Here is a 13,178-nt window from a genome sequence, read left to right as displayed (position 1 = left end):
AGCCCAGCAACCTTTCCAGAAAGTCATGCCAGATTTTTTTTCCACTACTGAACTCAAGACAAACCATGTACTGCTTCTCAAAGAGGCAAAAGGCTCCTGACTCCCATACGCAGAAAGCTGTACGTTGCCTCTGTGTGCAACAGGCAGCTCCACTGAAGTCGTAAGAGGAAGCAAAGCATCCCTGGGAGTCACAGACATCTCCCTGAAGGCACAGCAGCTCCCATTTTTTGACCCTGCCCAAAACCTAGTGAGTGCCAGTCAGAAGGCACCTGAGGTTCCTGATACCTGGAATAAAGAATTACTTGGAGGGACAACTCCTCTTGCAAAAAATTTATAGCTTCCACATCTAGTCTGTGGAGTTTTTGCTTCCCTTGGCATGTCCTGTAGTCTTGATTTCCTGGCTATCTGACTGCAACACAGCAAAACCCCCTTCAGGCCTATGCTCTTGGTTTTCTTATTTCTGGAAGCTTGGGAGCCTGAGGGTGGTGAGGAAGAGGTGGAAGCCAGTTCATGAATGGAGTCAGAACACAGCTTGGGCACAGTTCTGTACAGAAGACCTGGGAATCACTCACCAGTCCTCCAATTTTGGTTTATCCTTAGCCTATACCATCACAAAATTGTTAATTGGAAAATCCATTGTACCGTGCACTAAGCAGAATGGTGATGTGTGGGGCAATGCATACTACATAGATGTAACACATGAAGTCCATCTTAGCCTTGATATCTTTTTCAGATGGTGCAGCCATACATAACAAATCCCTCAAACATCATCAGAGGAAACAAACAAAACGCTGTTAAGCCTTGGTACAAAAAAAAAGGCAGACCCAGATTTGCAGTCTGTTAATGTGGACTATAATAGTGATATGCAGATCTAAAGGAAAACCTCTAAATATAGCTAAACACTCTAGGTCTCTGTCTCCTCATGTTGTTTTCTAACGCTCTTAGAAGCAAGCATGACTGAGTGGAGGCAGCATTCATTTTGGTGGCACTGCATAACCCCACTCCCTTTCCTCCCTTAAACACTGGACTTGCACCCACTCTGAAAACGGCAAAGTAGGAAACAAGCAGTCACTAGTCAGGGGGTAGACTTTCCTGCCTCATGTTGATTATTCAGCAGGGGAAGAGTATATGTAAATCATCTGATCCAAATCATGTTGCACTAAGAAAGAATGACACAGTGGAAAAGATGGTGGGAGAGGTAAATGGGCAGTGGATGGGGGTGAAAGAGAAACCAACACTTGAAAAACTCAGAGGAGTAGGGGACAAAAAACATAGACAGATAGTTCCTTTTGCAAACAGGACCATTCCTGATTTCACACTGAAGGAACCTGCATTCATACAACACTTTCCTTAAAGAGTTATTTTCAGTTCGGAAGTGCACAAGGAGTCATAGCAGTCAGGTGCAGCAGGCCAGTCAGAAAAACTAAAATATCAGCAAATGCTACTCTTAAATGCTAGGAAGGGCACAGAATTTTATTAAAATTCACATTAAAACTGCAAGTTCTCAGGTGTCTTCTTTTTGCACCGCTCTATTTAGCCTGTATTGCTACTTTTCTACTCCCTTTCTGCTGGGCTATGTTGGAGAAACAAACAAGCAGAATCACTGCTTGCACAGGCTGAAAGAGAAGTTGGCCTCTACGGTGCCCTGCCAGGAAGGCAGGACTGAGTGGCAGTCATCTTACCTGAAGGGAGTCAAGCAGTCCTTTTCTCTGCAGTGAGGTCAGCTGTCCCCAGGCAGGAGTAAAAGCAGGGATCCTGGACAGCTTTCCTGTGCCCTGAACGGTATATCTTCTGCTGACTCCGAAGCCCACATTCAGATGCCTGCTCCAGCACATCACAGATGTATCTCAAATTCACAGTACTCTGCTATCATGTCCCCTCAGCCAAGACAACTTTGAATCTACAGTGAGGAAGAGCATAACCCATTAAGGCAAGACTGACAATGATTAATCTTGCACAGCTAAACAACGTGGTTTCAGGGAAGAATACTACCCTTCGGTGAAGGATACAGAGCAAAGGCCTTCTATTACCATTCTGTCATGTGCCTTTGTCAGTGTGAGACACTTCCTACAGTGTCTTTTAGGAAGCAGAGGAAGGGGGTTTGAACACCATCGTGCCTCTGGCAAACTCCACCTCATTCAGTTTTCTCCTGAATCCCCTGTCTTTGTACCTTTTGCCTTTCACATCCTCTTGGTCTTTACTCCAGAGTTCAATGGAGACTGCTAGCACAGTCCTCAGAAGTAACTCATGCACCTTCTTTCTTCACAATCCGCAGCAGTGAGCTTCAAGTATCCTCAGACAGCTTCTGTTTCAGAAGGCAAAACTTTGACTCGTTCATCCACCTAGTGATAGCATAGTGAAACCAGATGGGCTGAGACAAGTAGATTGAACATGACAGTACCACAGTATTTTTCCAGAGTAACAAAGAAATAAGAAGTCAGAGACATTATTCAGACAGAGAAGGAAAGAGGTGCAGAGCCACTATTTAGGAAAATTACATGATGCAAGAAAATGAAAATTCTTGCTGACATTATGTGCAGTATTCAGTACTTTAAAACTGAACGCACTCAGCTAAAATGTCAGTTCTGGTTTAGTTTACAGACTGGATCCACAGAAGAAATTGCATGGTGAATGATTACATTACAGTATATTGTGCTAGAACAATACACCTTCATTCTCAAACAAATGTTATCTCCTGCCAATACTAATCTTGACCAAGATATACTTCCTTTCACTACACTGGAAAAGAAGATTATATCTCCAGCATCCCATGCCAGAAAAGATAGAGCTCAGACAGGAAAGGAGCTGTCTGCTACCCCAAAATTCTCTGATGTTTGCTGAAATCTGATGGCTGCTTAAAACAAAGAACCACTTGAACCCTACCTTCGGGACACTTCAGCCCCTCCACTTTAGAAGCAGAATAACCTCACGAGATCAAAACCCACCGCCTTGCTTAGACTTGGACAGCATATACGCTAGGGAGGACAGATTTCCAATAACATTATTGTCTTGGTTTGAAAAAGACAGGTGTCTGTGGAGGAAGGCAGGAGCCTCCCTTGAAATGGAGAGTGCAACCCCCTTCCCTCCAAATTATTATAATTTTGAAATTAACGGGCCTTCAGGCAAAGATATGGGGAATAGGAATAACAGTTCTTTACTAATATATATATATATATAACACAAGGCAGGGAAAAAACAAACAACCCACTGGTTTACACTGACAGAGTCAGGAATACAACCTGACACCCTGTTAGGGTGGCAGTAGCAGTCCGATAAGATGCTGGCTGCAGTCCTCCTGAAGTGATGGGTGTAGTTCTGTGGAAGCAGCAATCAGGTAAAAGAGTCTGGTCTTCCTCCGAAGGTCCAGTGGTCGGCAGGTAGCTCTCGTCCTCTGGAACTCAGGTGGGGGGGAAAAAGCTCCTCTGGGAATCCAGTGGAAGAAAGGCGGCTAGCGTGTTCAAAATCTCCGTTTTTATTTGGCATGGACTGCTTGGCTCCTTCCCCCCCCCTCGCCGGGCGGAGCATCTCACCATGGGATGGGGAGTCGTGAGGCAGTTCCTTGATGGGCCATTAACAGGAGATAGCCCAGGAGCGAGCTACCGATGGGTCAGGCGATAAGGCATTGTTGTGCCCATTGACAGGAGATAGTCCAGAGGGGGGAGGCAGGGAGCACCGCCCCACCTGGTCTCAACAGCTCCTGAAGATGGTAATAGAATATATTTTTTTCTTTTGGCACATTTTACACTGTAACCCAGGACAATTATATAGGCAGTGCTACGGATACTGGTTGTCTCCTAGCTCCTCATCCCTATCAGCACGGACTTCAGCTTGGTATTAACAGCTATGCCACAATACATTGGACCCACAATCACTGGTGCAAGTGAGATTTATTCTTTCAAATAAAACTACTTCTCAGAATTTCAGAAGTTGTATGCATTGGTCCCAACTAATGAAAATGTCTGTGAGTTGTTGCGGTGACTGGATTCAGTAACACAACTGGACAAATACCACAAGGACTATTTCCACCAGCAGACAGGACAAACTCAAAATGGCGTGTCCTTTCCTGCTTGCACTTCACTGACAGTCCAGTCAAACGCTGCCAAACTGACTGCTTACCAAAGCTTATTTTAAGGCTACACACATTATTTGCAGATATTATGGTTTAAGTGTACATTAGAAAGTTTACACGTGCCACCAAATAGGGCTAGAACAGCATGATTTACCTGGTCCACTGTCACTCAATGAGAGCTAAGCATTATGCTCACAAAGTATGGCCTTAATTTCAAGAGAAGCATTTGCCCTCAAAGAGGTCACACACTAATTATTTAACATATTCAGCTAACAACAAGATTCATGAAAAAGAAATTGTTTTGCCAAAGTAGCTTCATATTCATTGTAGTGTTCATTAGGATGTATTTATACTGCCCTGTTCAGAACAAATTTTAAATACGAAACAGGTAGAAAGCTTTATGGAGAATATACCAGAAAGCTCTGAGCCATTGAAAAAGCACTTAGATAGGTCACAATGTAATCCTATGACACATTCCTGTAAGTAACACATAGCTAGCTGGTTTGCCCTACATTTTTGTTATGCTTACAAAAAAAAAAAAAAAAAAAAAAAAAAAGACAGAAACATGGCTTAGACTGATGAAAGATTTTAATGTAACTGAATCCCATGCAATTTGGATTTATTCAACAGAACCACGTGGATATCCTTAAACCATTCAATCTGAAGCAGGTTGCTGGCTTAATGATAGCCAGCAGCCTTATAAATTACATAATTTGGAAAGTCTTCTCATGGCTTTGTCAGAGACCAAACACGTTCTCCCCCTCCCCAAGAGGGCCAAGCATTCAAACATAATCCCAGGAAATCCTGTTGTGTTTACAAAAGATGCTGTCATCCCAACTTGCACTTTACAGCCCCCCCCAGGTGTGGCTGGACACCTCCAAATGAAGTCACTGGAAGCACAGGCATGTCTGCAGAGTTTCCAAGTGCTTTTCTGATATCAGACACCCAGAGGTAAAAACAGCACGTGGTCTTTATGCTCAACGGTCCATAGTCAGCAGCCAGCTCTTCAAGAAAAATTTCAGTCTGCGAGTATTACCAAACCCTACATTTGCCTGCCCCACTGGAATGCCCTTGTTTTGCATCCAGTGAAGCATAAGCCATGCAAAGGCGAGACCTGTGGCAGCTACGTTACACAGACTTGCCGAGTTCTGTACCCTGAACATAAGCTTCCCATACTGTGCTGCCTCATGCAGTTGAAGAGGGGGTCAGACAGCCCCACTGCTTGTTTTGGCTCCCAGACCCACTGTGCCAAAAGCAGTGCATCTTTAAATCCAGAGGTTACCAGTATCTGGTGCCATGGGACGGAAAGGGGTGGAGGCTGTAGCTCTGCAGCCCATCCCAGAGTACTGGCTTAGATCTGTGATAAAGCCTGGGATTTAGGGGAAGTGGTTTGCATGAAGACCCAGGAGGGAACTCCCCTTCTACTGAAACAGCAAATCTTTCCCACACAGCATCCCAGCTCCTGCCCACACACAGCGTTGGTCTCTTGAAGCCTCAGACCTGGAGGGATCTGCCTTTCTCTATCTCTTCAGGCCTCCAGAAGTTTTCCTCCCCCACTTTTGGCACTGATCCCAAAATGCAGCTGTTCCACAATAATGCAACAGCTCCTTTTTCCCTGCTCCTCCTTTAGCGAAGGCTGATATCAAACATCAGTGTGTGATTCCTTCCCAGGAGGAACAGCCAGAGTAATTAAGTTCTAGTTCTGCTTGCAGGGATCCCAGCTCCAAAGGGAGCGGTTCAGCTGTGCAGACACCAGAAGCCTACATGGCCAAAGGCATGTGCTCCACCAGTGGGTGCAAATAGTGATAATTAGAGCCCCCTTCTGCACTCAATGTATCCAAGCCAGATTACACAGTCTAAATCTGGTTCAGTCTGACAATTCTCATATTTCTGTGAAAGCTACTAGCCTCTTTCCTTTCATCTCTCCTGCTTCTTCCATCTTTAAAAAACAAGGCTTTCCCTTAGGCGTACAAAACCCCAAGGACATCTGTGATGTATTTGGAGATGCCTGTAATTGTATGAATAAACTTTTAAATGTTTGTTTGATTACTGGAAGGCAATTTACTGTCTAAAATACGGGGTTAAACTGAAAACCAGGCTGCCTGCATCATAAGGGAAGGAACACGGTTGGGTTTCATAGAGTTCAGCCATTTACCGACCACTTCTGGAGAGGGTTTTCACACTTAGGACCATTGGGCCTTTCAGGAGGCACTTAGCAGGCTCTGGAGGGGTCTCATCTCTCCTTTCAGGTTGTAAAGTAGGTGGGGGAATACTCTAGGAGAAGGCAAGAAACATTGTCATCAGATTGTACAAAAGCCTCCTGTAATCAGGCTAATCTGCTATATAAGAAGGAAAAACTTGTGGAGGAGAGACCATCTGAGTATGCCTAAAGGAACTTTTCCTAATGTATTGAGAAAGACTGTTGAGACAGGCTTCAGTCCCATTTTCCCTCCACTCAGTTGAGGGTCCCAGTGGCCTCCACTTTTGAGCTAGCAGGCTTCTAAAGACGACAGGTCTGTGTGTGTATTATCTGCTTTTATATTTCTTCAGTTCCTCCCCCCACAAAGTTTAGTTCTTAGGAAAGATATAGCACTGTTTTATACACAAGCCTCCTCTTCTAGACTCAAAGACCCTAAGCCAGAGAACCTGTAGGGCAGTAGAAAACTAGCACATGGTACCAGGACTAAAGAATCACAAGTCTTCAGTGAAGGATTGCCACCTACAATATTTTCTTCTGAAAATGGCTGTGACCTATATGGTTGAAGAGAAGGGCAGAAGAGAAGAGAGACTCAAACTGGGTCAAACCATAATTCCTAGTCTCTGAAGACACTTCTCATATTCACACTCTTGCTCCAGATAAAAACAGCCAGCTTCTGTTCCCACAACACCTGGCTGAAGCTCCAGCTGCCCTCCTAAATACCTCCTCTCTCTGGGGCAGACTTGCTCCCCCAGCCTTCTTTTCCTTCTGTCTGGGAGGTAATTCATGCAGCAGAGCCAGGAAATTAGTAAAACCTAGCTGGCAAAGGGCAGCCTTGAATAATACCCTGACCTGCCCAACCCACCCATGCTGTCCCACAGTGACCAGACTGCTTTGAACAGTGTTTAAACATGTGCTCCAAAAGGGAAGGTTAGACAGCACCTGGCCCAGCGTGGATGAATGCCCTGGCAGCTGTGTAGCATCTTGTTTGCTACAGCATGATAGCGCTGCTTCTCACAGCCTGGGTGCCTGGGAGAAAGCAGGGCGAACTAGAACAGTGCTGAGCAAGAATAATGAGTCCAGAGAGCTTGCAAAAAGGAGAAAACATCCTCCCACTCTGTCCTCAGGCTCTTTTGGACACTTAAAGATATCAGCACCACTTCGGTGCAGGAAGAAAGAGTGGTGAGAGGAGGCTGGAACATTTTGCCCCAGGACGATAAACAACTCTCAGAGGCTATCCTGGGGATTAACAAAAAGAAATCAGCATAAGAGAAGCTAATAGGGTAAAAGCAGTGACAGGAAAGAGTGACTCCATCACTGACTGCTACCACTTCAGCTGTCTAAGTAAAGCTTTTCCCTCCTCCACATTCCCCCCCACCCCGCCCCCCCCCCCCCCCCCCCCCCGCCACACACACACTTTTTATTTCACATCAGGATGCAGGTGTGATGGAAAGGAAAGTGCTGCAGGAGAATTCTGCTCTGCTTCTAACAATGGTTTAATCTATTTGACAAGCCCTCCCCCTAGGCTCTCCCCTGCTAAAAATAATCAACACTTCAGCCTTTCATGGGAGTTTAGCCTTAAGACTGTGGGATCAGTGCCTTATTTCCTCCTTCAGCCAAACACTTTTCTTTCTTCACATGGGAGAACTCATTCCTTCTGCCTTCCACAGGCTTTGATAGACTGTCTGATACCCAGCACACACAAGTTCATTAAGACCCATGGGCTAGTCTGGGAGAGGCAGTGGTTAGCCCCGCAGTCCTCAGCATCTCTCTGATTTCTCCTCCTTCATTTTAAACACTTCGGGCATAGCCATGGTAGCCAAGACAGGCTTCTTCCCCAGCTCCAGGTGCAGTCAGTATGGGGAAGCACACAGGGGGGCTGCCCCAAGGGCATTGCCCATGCCAGTCCTGGGCCCTGGCTCCAAGAGGACACTCTGGTCACTGCCCATGCTGCCCAGGGACCCGCACTGCACTGGTCCTAGCTGACATGAACACAAGGGCTCCCATGATCCCAGCACGTTCAAGGCTCCCAGGAAACTACCAGATTCCAAATTGGAAGTTATTCGTGGGGAGCTTCTGTATCGGCACAGAAAGAACTTAATATTGCTGTGATTTACAACAATGCCAAAGAATAGCCAGTAAGATTGCTGCGGAAGTCTTTCTCTCAAGTAATGCAGATCTGCAAAACAGTAACCACTCTCTCCCCCATATGCCATGAATTCATAAGACCCTTTCCATGTCTAATTCTCAGGGCTCCCTCTGCTCCAGTTTTTCCCTTTAGCAACTCTTTTAAGGTAAAAAGTGAAAGGCGTTTTACTCTTGCTCCAAGTCTGCAACTTCATCAACTGCTCTGTACTGCCTCTAGTGACAGCAGTGCAAAGCAACGCACACTAAGTTACACAGCAAGGAAGTACAAATTAATCACATTAATGGGAGAAACTTCAGTCATATTTATCTAAGAATTACACAAACAACACCATAAGTGGCTTTCATTAAACATGTATAAATCCATCTTTTTAAAAAAACACACTGTATTCCATCTAGTGCCCAGCCTTTGTAAGAAATTACTTTCTCCTTTGTGAGCACAGGAACACAGAGAGAAAACCCTGTCTGGGAACACTTTCTATTTTCAGGTAGACACCTGGCATCCTCCTTAGGAGGAACAGAAATGCTAAAAGCAGCAGCCAAGATGGATTTGAAGTTCAAGCTTACATTCTTTGCTTCCTCAAGTGCACAAAGTTCACTGCTGCCAGTCTGTCCAGTGTTAAAATATTTCTGTGGTGTTTATCTATTCTTTCTCAGTCTCTTATTTTCCTGGTATCCTTTCACTATCCACGACTATTACGGGAAGAATACATTCAGGATTAATGATCAAATGCAGATAGTTTAATCACAGATAAGCTGAATATGAAATCTGGAAAACTGATGTAGGCAGCAAATTTGAGATTATCAGATCAAGGATATTGTAGGCTGCTGTAGTAAGTTTCCACCTTCATTTCCTTGTAGATTATTATCATCACAAATCCCACTGTTCATGCACTGACAGTTAAAGAGAAAAAGTACGTTAAGTGAGTTGTCCAATATTATATGGGCAGGAGTGCCAGTCTTGTGCTTTGACTTCCTGGATGAATCTTCACTAAGAGGAATGCACCAGATGCTCCTTCATTTGGTATTGACATCCAACTTGCTGCTTGGGCAACCAAATAACTCCTCTGCACCTGCAAGCAAACCCAAACCTACCTTCCTCCAGTATGCAATTTCTTTGTTGTAACACAATAATAGACCTATCCTAAACACAGCATTACAGACACGCCTTCAAATCTGTGTTTTACTCCCAGGCCTTTTTGCCCTTCTATGCTCCCATTTGGCTTCTAAGGCCACCACAGTCCATATTATAGGGTGACTTGTACTTACTTCAAGTTATTTAAAGCCCCAGGCTTAATTCTCACACTGCTTATGGAAATAGAGAGAGTTACAGTTTTCATAAACAGCTCATTTAAAAATACCTTAAGTAGAGAGTAAATGAAGATTTACTTCAGAGATAAGATGGGGGAAGAGGGAGGGAAAGCTTTTTCTGCACAGTTTTTCTCAGCTTTATGTTGCATAATGCACTTATCAATATCTGAAGAGAATGAAACTCCTTTGGAGTGATCTCCCTCTTCTCTCAGGCAAACAACAGAAGTTAAACACCTACACATCTTACCCAGAGGACAAACCATACCTTGTGCTTCACAAGAGCCAGTAAGAGCCTTTGAGTAGATTGGAATTGGATCTGCTTCTTGGGAGAAAAGTACCTGAATGCGATACCTTAGCTGCTGGCTAGCCAGGATTGCAGAGGTCTGCATGCAAGCATGAAGACCCATAGGGGAGGAAGGGAAATACATGGGGAATGAATTCAATTAAAGGAAACAGCTGGAAATTAGTGACTATTTTCTTATTTAAAGACACCTGGTGACCATGAAAGTCTGCCCAACAACTAACACGAAACTTTGTGTCTGTATCACTTCAAAGCATATGGCAATATGTGAGCAGGTGACTGGGTAAAGCTGGGTCCCTTCTACAGTGAAGAAAAAACCCACCTATGCAAGCCTATCAGGGCTTGGATGAGGTGACTCTCACCCTTTGCGTTTACAGTCAACTCTTAACATATTTAAGCGCATGCCAAATTTTGACTTTCTGTGCAGCCCCTTTCTTGATCACAGACAACACTCTATGTTTTAATTCTCAGGTGCGTATTCCTAGATCTGCGGTTTGGGTAACAGAATATGGTTAAGGGTAACAGGAGTAAGTGGACTTAATGAGCCAACTCATTTCCAAGAAAAAAGTCCTTCGCTCCTACGTAGTATTCTTGTGCCATCTAGTGGTCCACAGAAAATGGCAGTAAATTGAGCACTTCATGTATTCTCTTGCCACCTAGAAGCACCTGAAGATAAAAGAGATTATTGTACCTACAAAAGTCAAAAGAAAGCCCATTCACATGACTAGACTTAGTTTGAGAAGCTAAACATTACAGTTTAAAAATCCTTTTTTTTTTTTTTCACTTCTGTATCCGCCTTTGGAGATAGATGTGCCAGGATAGTTATGCAGTTAATAAACCAACTGAAGAAAAGAAAGATTATTTAAAACATTATTTACTTTTTCTTGCAATAGGTATTTAACTCTGGGCAGGGATACCGATCTGCAGGCGACACAGTCTCCTATTATATCAGTTGACTCTGAATAATCCATGCAGAAAATAGTATTTCCCCATTCAGCTCCTCACAGGAGGACTCTGCTTTCATGGATCTAAGGGGCAGAAGGCAAACATATCCCTCCCACGTGACACGTCTGCTGCATGATTGTGCAGGTGAAAATACACAGCCCACAGTCATCTGACATCAGCACAGAGTTAAAAGTGAATTCTGCTGCAATTTTTCATCCAGGCTTGGTTGCAAGTCTTCCATGTCTGATTCCTGCAGGTGAACATGTAGTCTTCCATTATGAGACATTTGTTCAGTGTAAGTTAGAAGTCAAGCTGCATTGCTCTGTATTCTGCATTGCTCTGTATTCTGGTTAGGTAATTGGGTCTATCCAAATTTATAACACTGCAGTCTCATTTGGAGTGAGCACTGTGCTAGCTAATTACAGTATCAATTGCACACTGTTTTCAGCTGCTAATCAAATGATCCACAGAATATCAATTATGTGCTAAAAAGATTCACTACTAATTCAGAATAATTACATTCTTGAACTTTGCAATTTGTTCATCAACAATTTACTAAATGAAACTGGGAGGTAATACTCAGAGAGAGTTACTCGCTTTGATTTGCAGGAAAGGAGGTACCTGCTAGATTTCCTCCTGGCAGTTAAAATAGACAACAGTTGACGGCAATTTGCTGTAACCTTTGTTTATTACCTCATTCATACTCCTATTTGTGTTTTGTCATTTATTATAAACAAACAATATAACAAATTCAGCTGAAAAGAAAACATAAACTTTGGAGTGAGGATCACTTTTTGTTACATATCTGAATGGAGTTCAGGCGCTACCGACAGAGAAAAAAATCTCACTAAAAATAAGCACACAAAATTTGAGATCTTGCTGCTGACCTGTGCTTGCTGTCTTCCTAGCTCTTCTGCCAACTCAACACACTTTGCATAGTACTCACACGTGTTTCTGTTAAATATTTCTGCACGCGTACATCAGGTGTAAAGTTACATATCCTTTAAACAGAAATAAACTACAAGTGGGAAAATCTCAAATTGCCAGCTTTGCTAATGGAGTTTATACCTCCAGAAATGGCTTACACCTTGGTGCGTGAAGGCTAGGTCACTTACCTCTGTGGGCTGACCATAGCCTTGAAAAGTTGGTATTTCTACTCTATTATTAAAACCACACATGGCAGACTGCTGCACAGGGAAGGCTGATAAGACATGAAGTGCTACCCTATGCAATGCAAAAGGGCTAAGATCTGTCTAAAACCCACATACAAAACCTGAGAATCATGCTATAGCTCTGGTCCTCTTCACAGTAAATACTCCATCAGGTATTGTTTGATATTACAGAACAGCAGTTATATAGAGACACAGTCTAGAAGGCTAGAATGAAAACACCTACCTGTATTGTGTGCATGTCAGCTCTTGTTCTGAATCTAGTCAGTAAAAATATGATACCTTCGGGCAAGGAAAAATCAAGCCTGTGAGCATACAACCAACATGGATGCAACCAGATCAAGTTACTCGCTCTGGGATGCCAAGTTGAAATCCTCTTATTGAAGACAGAGTGTCACAGGCTGAGGCTGGGCCGGCCACTAACAAATGACAGACGCTCACTTTTAACCCCTCTCCCCTCCCAAGAGGGAAAAGGAGAGACAACAAGGGAGAGAGACTTCACAGTTTGGAAAAGAAAACTAAAACAGCTTTAATGAAACAATAACAATAAAAGAAAATATAAGAATAAGAATAGGGAAATAATGAAATATATACAATATGTACAAATATATACAAATAGATACAAAACCAATACTGAACCAAACTTCCCCCACCGTGATGATGATACGTCACCACCGACACTGCAGGGCTGGCACTGGGGCAGTCCCAGGCTGGACTCGGCAGCAGACAGGGACGGGATGCAGGAGCTGGACTCAGGCACTGGATTCAGGGATGCACAGATCAGGATCAATGACAGAAGAACAGACAGAGTCCTCCTCAGATGTCGTCCATCGAAGAAGACACATTGACCTCATGATCCCTCAGCTTTATACTGAATATGACGTCTATGGGATGGAATACTCTGTTGGTCAGGTTTGGGTCGCCTGTCTAGTTCGCTCCTCCCTGCAGGTGCGACCTTTTTCGTGCTTGTGACCCTTTTCACTCCCGGCACCCCCACACGCAGTACGAGATTTAGCAGTGCCCTTGGTCGCTATAAGAACA

This window comes from Leptosomus discolor, chromosome 2 (genome assembly GCF_034619465.1).
Source record: "Leptosomus discolor isolate bLepDis1 chromosome 2, bLepDis1.hap2, whole genome shotgun sequence".
NCBI classification, from domain to species: Eukaryota; Metazoa; Chordata; class Aves; order Leptosomiformes; family Leptosomidae; genus Leptosomus; species Leptosomus discolor.
Note: the sequence above shows the minus strand (reverse complement) of the source record.